The 12,290-nt window shown below is 37.8% G+C and overlaps 1 long non-coding RNA gene across 1 annotated transcript; it reads left to right on the top strand.

Annotated features, from left to right (window-relative positions):
* Nucleotides 1–226: 226 nt before the first annotated feature.
* On the top strand, nucleotides 227–10,965 carry LOC309388549. The gene is made up of 3 exons (XR_014174802.1): nucleotides 227–267; nucleotides 2,906–2,996; nucleotides 10,663–10,965. It is a non-coding gene; the product is annotated as an uncharacterized lncRNA (long non-coding RNA).
* The last annotated feature ends 1,325 nt before the right edge of the window (nucleotides 10,966–12,290 follow it).

The following is a 12,290-nucleotide window of genomic DNA, read 5'->3' on the forward strand; positions in this document are numbered from 1 at the left end:
AGATGGTTGCGGGTTTTTTCAATATGGTAATGACTTTATAAAAGAATTATGGAAACAACCATTTGTCTCTTTTCATTTTAGTGATTTCAAGTGATGCGTTAATTTTTCCATTGAAGCGTTATCGTCCATTCTCAGATGCCCTTTCTACAGGTCTCCAATATGTTTTGGTTTCTAATCTGCCAATCATTCATAAATAAATGAATATATTAATGGTGCTTTACTTTTCAGATTTCTATTCTTACTAGAAAATAACAGCAAGAGACTTAGGTATGTTTCTTTTTCTATTTTTCATATGTAATAGTACAATTTCCTAAAGCATCATATCCAAATATTTAATGACATTTAAAGATAGCTAGAACATAAAAAAATATGTTTGCCTTGGCAGTCCTTCCAACATGTATTTGTATTGATTTTCATAGGTTTAAATTTTTAATTGGAGTGATATGTCAACCGTGTAAAATCTAAATGCAATTTGGACTAAGTGTTGAAAAGAGCAACACTTAGGGTTTTTGTTTCCTTATTTGTCTCAATCCTAGTATTTCTCTCTCAATATCTAATATCCTCTTCACTAATTTTTGAAAGTTAAAAATTGAATGGATGAATTATGATTGGTATAGTAGCACATGGGGAAAAGTGGCTTAAACTGCTACTTACTCCATAATCTAAATAAAACAATTGGCATAACTTTTGATTGTACAATGAAACAATGTTCCCTGAAGGCTATTTAATTTCAAATCCCTATGTGATTGTTAATCACATGGCTAACATACATTTATAAAAAAAGAACAGATTCTTTGGAATACAGACATTTTATCTGAACTATCTGAAAATAAAAGTTACGCATTTTTCCCACAGCATTGTAAACTATTTTATTCTCTACCTTATTTAAGACTCAACCAACCAAGTAATGAGCAATAAAAAAACCCACTATAACACAACTGTGCTTTTTGTATCACTGAAATTAGTGGGTTTCACTGTATCTAAGACCTCATCAACCACAGTGCTTGCCTCGATTAAGATAATGGTAAATCTGAAAATTTTATCTCAAAGTTGTAAATTGAGTCAGAAATTCCCATACAGTTACAAGCAGATTTACAAACCAGGAAGAAGCCAAATAAACCAGAATAGAAAGAATGTAAGCAAACCCCAAGGAAGCTCTTTGGGTCTAGAAATTCTAAAATAGGAACCCCTCGAAAGCTTCACAAGTAGAATTATTCTTAAATACCTTTGCTCTCTGACTCTGTGCGCAGCTGATGTTCCTGATCAGTCCTGCTTTATTTCAATAGATTTCTCCCAAATACTCCTGCCAGGATTAGCTGTCTTTTTAACAGAATAGCAAAATTAGAAGGGACCTCAGAGGTCTTCTAGTCTAACTACCCTCTCAAGCAAGAAACCCCATAACATTTCAGACAAATGGTTGTCCAATCTCTTCTTAAAAACATCCAAGGTTCGAGTATCCACAACAAAGTTGTTCCACTGATTAATTGTACTATCAGGAAATTTCTCTTTAGTTTTAAGTTGGTTCCCTCCTTGATTAATTCCCATCCATTGCTTCTTGTCCTGCCTTCAGGTGCTTTGGAGAGTGATACAGGTGAGCCCTATTGTGTCTTTTGACAACTGGGTTTAGCAGCCTTTTGAATGAGGCAGGGGGCTCATTCTCTTAAATCCCTAATCATGATATGAACATGCCCCAGGATCTTTTTTTTAAATGATGGCTTCATGATTTTACCAAAAACAGAAGGCAATTCCATCTTTGTTCTTCACCAGAAAATTAATTTTTATACGAGGTTTAAAATTAGTTAAGTTAAATTATATTTAACTTTTTAAGCAAGGTGATCATTGTAATAGAGTGTCAACCTATATAGTGGAACAGTCAGGCTCTGGGGTAGAAGGCTGAAGCTCTCTAACTTTCTTTGCAGAAGCCCTCCAGGGATGTCCATGTTGATCCTGTCTCAGGCTAGGTAGGTTTGTCTTAGGGACATCCTCAACTAGGATAGGCCCACCTCAGAGGTGGTATTCAGCAGGTTCTGACCAGTTCTGGAGAACCGGTAGCAGAAATTTTGAGTAGTTCGGAGAACCAGTAAATGCCACCTCTGACTGGCCCCTCAATCTGTTCTCTGCTTCCCAAGTACCAGCTGATTGGGAGGGAATGGAGATTTTACAGGATCCTTCCCCTGCCACACCCACCAAGCCACACCCACCAAGCCATGCCACACCCACCAAGCCATGCCACACCCACCATGCCACACCCATGGAACTGGTAGTAAAAATGTTTGAAACCCACACTGTCCCACCTGCTTTATATGCCATTTGAAGCTAATGGCCTTACCACATGCCCCTGTTCTTGCTCTGCCACTTATATGCCAATTTGAGGAATCCCACAAATTGTCTTCCTGCTAATCTGCTTCCTGCTTCTTGCTGATCTCGTCATGTGATAGAGGTAGGGCTCTCACCACTTATGCCACCTTGCTAATTAAAAGATCAATACGTAGAGAATGGAATAATGTCAATAATGCTACCTCTTTGCCACATGGCGTAGAGGTAATATGACAAGAGGTTTCAGCCCTTCCTTCCTTAATTGGAGAAAAGACAAGCTACACCAGAGACATTAAGGTTAAAGTCATTATAGTCACACCAGAGATATTAAAGCTCTTCTTTATTTAAAAAGAAGAGATAAGGTATAACCAACCTCCTTTAATCTTACTTTCTCAATGTTTGAAGCAAGGTTTCAGGCCCCTTGAAGCAGCTTACAAGCCAGAAAGCAAGATTCTTAGATCTGAATAAAAAGGTTTATTAGAAGGGGAAACAGTGTTAAGTTGCAGAATATTGGAAACCGGATATGTGTATTTTGGCCTTCATTTATCACTGAGTATTGTGCATTTCCAGACACTGTTTTCCTTTACAGAGACATCCAATTAGGAGAAGAGGAAGTAGTTGAATGCTGAAAAGACTGCCGTTTTTCATGCCCTGCTGAGCCTGTGCCAAGAGAGCAGAAAGTGAGTGATGTTTCACTATTCTTCCCATCTCCACTTCTTTCATTGTTTTACTTATTTCCTCCACTGGAACCAACAGGAAGAAATAAATAATTATAGCATCCCCCAAGGATAACATACTGCTCTCTTTCCATTTCTGGAGGCATGTTGAAAAAATTACTGTCCCATGGACAAGTTCAAAGGTTCTATTCATGGCGTTTCCAGCTATGGCTTTAAAACCCCTTTGTAAAACTGCTGCTTATAGTTGCTGACAATAATGAATGGGTAGATCAGATTATCTGATGATATAAGTCAGGGCTGTCAAACTTGTGGTCTGTGGGCCAGATGCATCATGTGCTGGCCACGCCCATGTCGAGTTTAGCGAAGGGAGGGAAGTTGCAATACGGCATGTGATGACGCGGCGACGAGGCGAGTTTGACACCCCTGATATAAGACAACTTCCTAGATTCCTATCTTTTTCTTAGTGTGAAGTCTTCAGTGCTTCCTCTTCCTTTCCCCCTTTTGCTCTTTCTGCCATCAGAGCACCATCATCAGTCAGTAAAGGAGGGAAAGGCAGCAGATTTTCCTACCAATGCAGGGAGCAAGCAAGAAATCAGAACCTTTTGGCGAACTGAACCAATGGTGGGATTCAATTTTTTTTACTACCGGTACTATAGGCGTGGCTTGGTGGGCGTGGTTTGGCTTGGTGGGTGTGGCTCGGTAGGCGCAGCAGGGGAGGGATACTGTAAAATCTTATTTTTCCTCCCCACTCCAGGGAAAGGTTACTGCAAAATCCCCATTCCTTCCCGATCAGCAGGGACTTGGGAGGCCGAGAATAGATGGGGACGTGGCCAGTCAGAGATGGTATTTATCGGTTCTCCAAACTACTCAAAATTTCCGCTTCTGGTTCTCCAGAACTGGTCAGAACCTGCTGAATACCACCTCTGAACTGAACCACCTCCTTAGATTCTCCCATTTCCGCGGGGCAATGAGTTTCATTGTTAAATAGAAATCACAACTCATTTGTGGCTGAGAGGGTTTTGAGAGCACCAAGGACTCCCCGTCCTCATGTTCTCCAGGCTTTTTTGGGGGGGAGGGGCATTGTGCTGGCATGTCATTGTGTGTTATTTCTCATAGCTAATGTGCTTTTTTGGAAAAAAAAATCACATCTCTTCCTTCTTTCACACCATATTATCCAGGGAGCCCCTCTGACTAAACAGAGTGAATAAGAATTTGTTGGAATCCGCTCTGGTAGCAATAATGAGCCTCACACTAGTTAGTGCAATGGCTGTATTCTCAATTCAGAGTCAAATATCATCATGATTCATCTCTCTCCTTTTAATTGTCTGTGCTTGCCAAGGAATTAAGCATTTCTTCTGTCTCTCCCATATCCTCAATTAAGGACGTTGCAGAAATAAAAGCCATCGCATATATCTAAATCATTCACATATGTTAAGATCCATGAGATTTATCTGGATGTTACCCTTGGCAAGATAAATTGCCCTAGTTCAAAGATTTTTAAAAATGCCTGCCGATCAAGTTTTAAGTAACTCTTGATAAAAAGCTGAAACTAGTTATTGATGCCTAATGGCATATAGAAATGCAATTCTTACATGGATATTATTCTTTAACCTAGCTGTTATTACAGTATCATTGATTCCTTTTCAGAAGCTTCTTGTATTCTTGCGGATTAGCAAATAGCTGCTAGGGAAAAGGAATGATAGTATCCTGAAATATGGTGTTATTTATATACAGCAGTCCACCATATATCAAATGGGGCAGTGGTGAAATTCTATTTTTTTCAATTGTTCAATTCAATTCTGTGGCCTTGGCTTGGTTGGCATGGCAGGGGAAGGATACTACAAAATCCCCATTCCCACCTCCAGTCTGGGGCCAGCCAGAGGTGGTATTTGCCGGTTCTCTGAATTATTCAAACTTTCTGCTACCGGTTCTCCAGAACCTGCTGAATTTCACCCCTGAAATGGGGTGCCTTGCAGAGCTCAAGATTTTGCTCATATGCCTTACAATTGGGAGGATGAATCTAGATAAGCTGTCTAGATAAGTGGTTCAGGGGCTGCAAAACTCCAGACTACCATTAGAAGGCAGCAGGGATACTTTTGCTGTCTTTTAATGGTTGTCTGGGCTTTTGCAAGCCAAATGTGGTAGCCATATTTTGGAAAAAATAATATTTCCTAGTCTCAGAATAATCATTGTGAAATTTGGCCAGGCCAAAGCATAGAAATTGCCTTGCTTTTTTCTTATTTTTTCCCCTATCATGCTTGCAAGATCTTGTTTGGCAGATCGAATCTCACCAGGCTCAAGGCAACCTAATTTACAATTGGCAACCTAATTTACAATTAGTAATTTACAATTGTAAATTAGGTTACTTTACTTTACTTTAATTTAGATTTTTATACCGCCCCCTCTCCCCAAAGGGACTCGGGGCGGTGTACAGTCAAATAAAAACACATCAATAAATAGAAAATACAAACACTTGCCTTCAGCAATCCCAAAGGTGCTTTTTCAAGAGGCAACTGGACTTTCTGGTTTTTCTTTGAAGACATTTCATTTCTCTGAAGAAGCTTCCTGGATGAGAAGTGAATTGTCCTCAAATAAAAACCAGAAAGTCCAGTTGCCTCTTGAAAAAAAACACTTTGGGGATAACCATGACCTGAATGACTGAGAATCTCCATAGACTTGCCTTCAGAATGTGAAGTAAGTCTTACGTTAGCCTGGATGTTAGCCACAAAAGAAAGAGTTGAAGGACTGTCAGTAGGAAGCCATCAGTATGAGCTCATGGTTGAGAGAAAAATTTCCGGGCATTATACATTATGAAAATATTGCTGGTAAACTCCTTCCCAAAACACCTTTCAAATGTGTTTTGGGAAGAGCCATTTTGGCAGTTGTATTTACAATCAACAGTGTCAACTTCCCAGCATTGTTTAGGAAAGGTTTAAGACAGCCATTCTATCCACACACAGAGAGACTATGACCTACCTTTGTATGAAGCTATCTGGAGCGTACCAGATTGGAGAAATCGATATAAGATTAATTTTAGGATTTTTGTTTCATGCATAAACTAGCGCACCAATCAATTTTGTGGGCACAATTGTCTTGAGAACGATTCCACTGAGAATGTAATGCTATAAAGTCAAAACAAAAATTTGGTACTCTGAGTGGGTGTGCATGCACACGCACACATGAACCGAAGACTATGAAATATGTTGCTGCATAAGGAGAGATGAGGAAAGGTCTGACAAAAAGAGATGGCTCCTTCAGTATGCAGTTGCATATGCTATTTTTGGGCACAGAAAAAGCCAACATTTCTCTTGATCTGTTTTTTTTTTAAAATAAAATTGTTTTTATTTTTGATTTTCAAAACAAACACAACACGTAAAATCTTCCTTCTTTACATACTGTAGAAGGTGTATCAGTTGGTTACAAAAGGCTTTCGTCCATCTCTTCCACAGTCATCAAGCAGAATTCACATTAACTCAAGTATTTTAACTCAAGATATTTATACATGTTACTATCATCATACCTCCATTTTCATTTGACCATAATTGTTTAAACGTCCTTCATCATAAAATATCCCAAGATTTAATACATAACCACATACTGGCATTTCATTTACTTTTTCTAAAATCCTCCAATAACACTGAATCCTTATATCCTATTCTAGCTAAACATCTATAATATTTAGTAACAAAATTTTCTAATCCTCCTTTCCAAATCACTGTTTACAATTTGCATCCAGTTTTCTTATGTTGTACCCATACATATATATACGTTGTTATCATTATCCCTCCTTTATTTGACTATATCCTGTATCATAACTTTCCCCCCCTAATAATTAAGACTTAACTGAATCTAACTTAGTTTTTTTTAATTAACCTTTATATATAATCCAAGAGGATTTCTAATATTCCTTTCATGGGTACCATTCAATATTCATATCCAATTATTACTTATAATAACACTATACATTTTATTGGGGAATTTTTTAAGGGAATTTTAATTGTATTTGTATTTTAACTAAGAATTGTACAGTTTATTTTTTACCTCCTCCGTCTACGTCTACGTCTATGTCTACGTCTACGTCTACGTTCATGTCTATGTATTTGTATATGGTTTTAACATGACTGTACACCGCCCCGAGTCCTGCCTAGGAAAGGGTGCGGTCTAGAAATAAAAGTTATTATTATTATTATACATTGTATACATTATTATCTTTATCAATTATTTATTTAACTATATCTATTGTCACTAAATTTCACTAAGTTTAACTAGTTTTAAATTATACACTTCCATCTATCAACCTGTATCTTTCCAGTAGCAAAACAGTCTCATATCTTCTGCCATTTGTGGTATCAGTCCTCTAATCATCTCCTTAATCAAATTTGTATGGACTACTCTTAGCAACTCCTTGCTTATAAAATCTCATGTAATTTCAATGCCTACTTCTGTTTCCTTAATCAGCTTATCTTTAATTGTCAGTAGTGGTATCAATGATGTTGCTAATAAAATTTCTCTCTTTAAATCCATAAATTCTTTTGTTTTTTCTTCTTCTGTGTCTTGCCATCTGGGGTAGAGTTCCCCTCCATTTAATTCCTCTCACAATATTCCACTCTTTCCATTTTCAAAGACAAACCAATCACCATAAATGTCAGCAAATTCAATTTCTTTATGGTCATTTTCCTCTTTGGTTTTTAGGATTCTAACTTCCACTTTTTCCACTTGATAAACATCTCCAACTTCTTCATCATATTTTACTGTTAGATGCTCTAAGTCTTCCAACTTCTTCTCCGTCCTCTCATATGTGTTTGATAATTTCTGAATTTCTAAGAATATCTTTTGCAGGCTTAAAGTTTTTTTCTGCTGTTGAAATTGTGCCATTATCTCCAACTAACAAACACTGCTGCTCTAGCTTGGAAGGTTTTTACAAGATTAAGCATAGATTCACAATAAAGTTTCATTTTCACTTTTCTCTGTTAAAAATATACTTTAAGGAACATCTGTATGCTTTTCTTCTTATCACTCTCTATAAACAAGCAGTGAGACCTTGGAGTGCCAAGCCAGGATAATCAGTAAGAAAAGTAAAAGTGTTTCATTTCCAGTACACAAATCTCCAGCCTCTGAGTAACAGTGTTATTGTTGCAATTTTCTTTGTTTCTTTTTGTATCTTTTTTGTATTTCAAGTTAAAAAAAGGTCAGATTCTTGAATGAAAAACATCCACAGTAATGAAAGAGGAGAATTTTAGACCATAGGTTACAAATAATAATAATAATAAAATAGAAGAAAACTTAATCCATTCGTTTTAAAAGGCTTGCATAAATTCCATCCATGAACATAGCATTTAAAAAGTAAGATAACCCACTGTCCAAAACCATTCCAAACTTAATTCTGCCGTTTATTTCTTCTGTTCTCCAATTTAAATTAATTGTAAGTTTTTTATAGGCAGTCTCTTTTAAAATGGTAAAAATTCCTCACCAGCTGGAAACACTTTCTCTTTCCATATCCTTCTGTTTTGGAGCCGCCCCGACTTCATCAGCCTTGGCTGGATTTTTTGCCGCCGGCTTGAATAACTTATCTTGCATCGATCAGGGACTTTGCGATGTCCCTGAGATCAGCAAGACATATTCTTCCTGTTCATCGTCTCTGCGGGACGGTTTAGGTTCGATTAGACCACCCAGCGGCAAAAGTATCAGCTGCGGTCTCGGAGCATCGAGACCGCATGTCCGTATCATCACGACGTTGGCTCCTCCCTCCTGTTGATCTGTTTCTTGATTTACTTTTTCATACGACCACGTATGAATTCATTTAAACAATTTAAATAATAATTTAATAATAATTTATTGTAAATTTTATATACAGGGTGTCCTCCACTTATGATACAATTGAGCCTAAAAGTTTTGTTGCTAAATGAGAGTTTTGCCCCACTTTATGACCTCTCTTGCCACAGTTTTAACTGAATCTCTGCCGTTGTTAAGTTAGTAACATAATTGATAAGTGAATCTGGTTTCCCCATTGACTTTGCTTGTCAGAAGGTTACAAAAGATGATCACATGACCCTGGGACACTGCAGTTGTCGCAAATATGAGCCAGTTGTCAAGCATCTGAATTTTGATCACTTGACCATGGGGATACGGCAAGGGCCATAAATGTGAAAAATGGCCATAAGTCACTTTTTTCAGTGCCATTGTAACTTTGCACGGTCACTAAACGAACTGTTGTAAGTCGAGAGCTACCTGTACTATCAGTTTAAAACTGAAACAATTCACACTTTCTGTTAAAGCCTCCTTTAACTCAGTTGAGCAGAACTGAAGTGCATGTGAGCTCTTGTTCAATAGCCATGTTAATGTGCCTTTCTCCAGTCCTTGAGCCATCAGAAAAAATATGCTGGGATCAACTGCAGTGCCCTAGCAGCCTAGCCTCAATCTTCTTAGGAAGGCTCAGGAGTGGTTTTCTCTTTGCAGCTTTGTCAAAAGCCAAGTTAAGAAGATAAGTGGTAGATTCCTCAGCTGGTGGGGAAGCAGACACCAATTATTCTCAGTAACAGGGGACAGAGTTGGGGTTATGGTAGCAGTGACTTGTGATATCTAAACAGGAGATTTAGTCATCCCTCCTTCTCCGCTTTCTCATTGTGGGTGGGTGGGTGGGTGTTCCCAGGAAGGGCAAATGAAGAATTCCAGATGTGGAATGCAAGAAATATGAACATACGAAAGCTCAATATAGTAAAATGTTAAATGAATAAATTATATATTTTAGGTATCAGCAAATTGAGATGGACTACAATGGGACACTTTCAGCTACATATCCCACGGTTTATTACTCAGGACAAAGATAATGCAAAAGAAACTGTGTTGCCTTCATAGACAGAAAAGATATTGAAAAGTGAATATTTGGGCACAACCAGATGAAAACAGCCATGGAAAAACAAGGAAAATCTTCCAAAAAGTTTCTGAACTCCAAATGAGTTTTCAACCTTGAATTGGTATGCTAAACGAAGCCAATGGACAGATAGTGCTCCAGTTATTGCCAACTTGGAAGGCTGAATAAGGGTGAATATTTTGTAGACTGAATATCTACAAAAACACAGCAAGCAAATCTGGAGAATAACACAGTGGCTAACACATTTGTTTAAAAAAAATGCACTAGGTTTTTTTTCTTTCCAACTACATTTATTAACTCTTCTTTGCCAATCTTGCAAAAATAATTTATGAGATTGGAATTGATGCTATTTGAATTGTGTTTTTCTAAAAATAAAAAAAAAAAACTTAGGTAAGGCTAGTGCGTTCATTTTAACATTTGGAGCTGATCCTGATGAGCATTTTTAATTTTTCCACCTTTCAACTTTTTAAAATTTCTCTCAAAAATTTGCTGTAATGTATCTGTGTTACTGCTTGTCAAATACATCCCAAATATTTCATTGGGTCATCTGATGATGACTGCCAATTTTGTTATTATCTGTGTTTTTGTATACTATATATACACCCAGGAGGTACAAAACGTACCTCCAAGACTAACAACAAGAATTTTAAGTATTAAAAAAGGGGGGGGGTGATATCTTAATTAAAAAAAAAATCAAAGAATTGGTTTGTCTGTAGGCTTGGCATAATTTTCACTTGAAATGAATGGTCAACTTATGGCAAAAGTCTGCTTAATTGTTTTCCTTCTTTCATTATATAGGCCACCTCTTCCTGAAAGAACCTTAAATGAAAAAGAAAAATTCATTGGCAACCAGTCCATGCCTTACCAAGACTAATAAAACCTTTTAAAGGAAATGAAAACATGCTTCGCAAGTGAAGCGCAGCCAGAACAATGGATAGGCCAGATGACAAGAGCTTATGGTTGACTGCATTTCACATTTAAAGCTCTCTTGCAAGCTAAATGTGATAGCAGCACATCTGTTGGTTGAAACCCAGATGTTCCTAATTATAAAAAGAGGAAGTGAAAAATAAAACAACCCCGCTATAGAGGTATGGATGTTACTTCCAGTTACTTCCTCATCATTTTATCCCCTCCTTCTTTTTCCCAGTCCAATCCAGAAATAAGAGCTTCTTAACTATACAGGAATATTTAAGGGGCGTGGTGGTTCAGTGGCTAAGACGCTGAGCTTTTCGATCAGAAAGGTCAGCAGTTTGGTGGTTCGAATCCCTAGTGCTGTGTAATGGAGTGAGCTCCCGTTACTTGTCCTAGCTTCTGCCAACCTCGCAGTTTGAAAGCATGAATAAATGCAAGTAGAAAAATAGGGACCACCTTTGGTGGGAAGCAGGGGTGTATTTCAGCCGCCATTAATGTCAGTTCTCTGGATGCGTGCTGTGTGCACATGCACAGTTCAATGGAAATTGTTCTGTACATGCACAGAACTAAAAAAAAACTCAAAAAAAGATGGCGGTGGCAATGGTGGCAACCGGGGAACTGGTTCGGGGATATGGCCAGCCTGGGTCACTGCCGGTTCTGTGATCCAGGCCAGCATACCACTACCGGTTCGGCTGAACTGGGCCAGATTGGGCCAAACCGGTAGGAACCCACCACCTTATTAGGGACAGAAAGCCCTTTGCAACAGAAGGTGGTCTTATACCATTGGTTCATCTATCGTCCTATTGGTTACAGCTCTTGGATACAGCTCGATTCCTGTTGTCCTGAAGAAAAAACTACAGTACTCCTATTTTAGTGTCAGCAAAAACTGTGAGATATGATGATATAGGGGATTTAGTGCAAATGAAACTACAAACTACAAATAAAGAGAGGACCAGGCTGAAGTAACTTCCAATGTGGGACCTAGGAGCCATTCTTCATCTAATAATTATTTTGCATCATTTTGGGGAAGGGGAGAAGTCCTCCTTCTCCACCAGAACATCTTCCAAGAATGTGATAGACACTTGGTAATTTTCCCCATGATGAACAAACCTGGTGCTTACAGTAATTTGTCAGAATTACATTCTAGATTTTCCATTTGGCAATCTTTGCAATTCTGCTGAATGTTGAACAGTTTTATGTAGTCATAAATATAAACAAAGTGATTAACTTGTCTGGAGGTGTGTGTGTGTGTTATTGTGCTTTACAACTGAACACTGTTTGGCAATAAAAAAAATGGCATGAAAAACTGAAGGTAAAATTTGTGCTTGGTATAAAGTGGTTTCAGTGCTCCTCTAAAACACACAATATAATTAAAACTATAGGCAAGAAGAGGTGGAATGTATTTTTTTAATTTGAAGATTTACAAACTTTACATCGAAAGACTCCATACAATGTATATAGTACAACAAAAAAATAAAAGCAAAAGCCATCAGCTCAACCAGAATAAATAAAGT

Source organism: Natrix helvetica, assembly GCF_964273705.1.
Source record: "Natrix helvetica genome assembly, chromosome: 2".
In the NCBI taxonomy this organism is placed as follows: Eukaryota; Metazoa; Chordata; class Lepidosauria; order Squamata; family Natricidae; genus Natrix; species Natrix helvetica.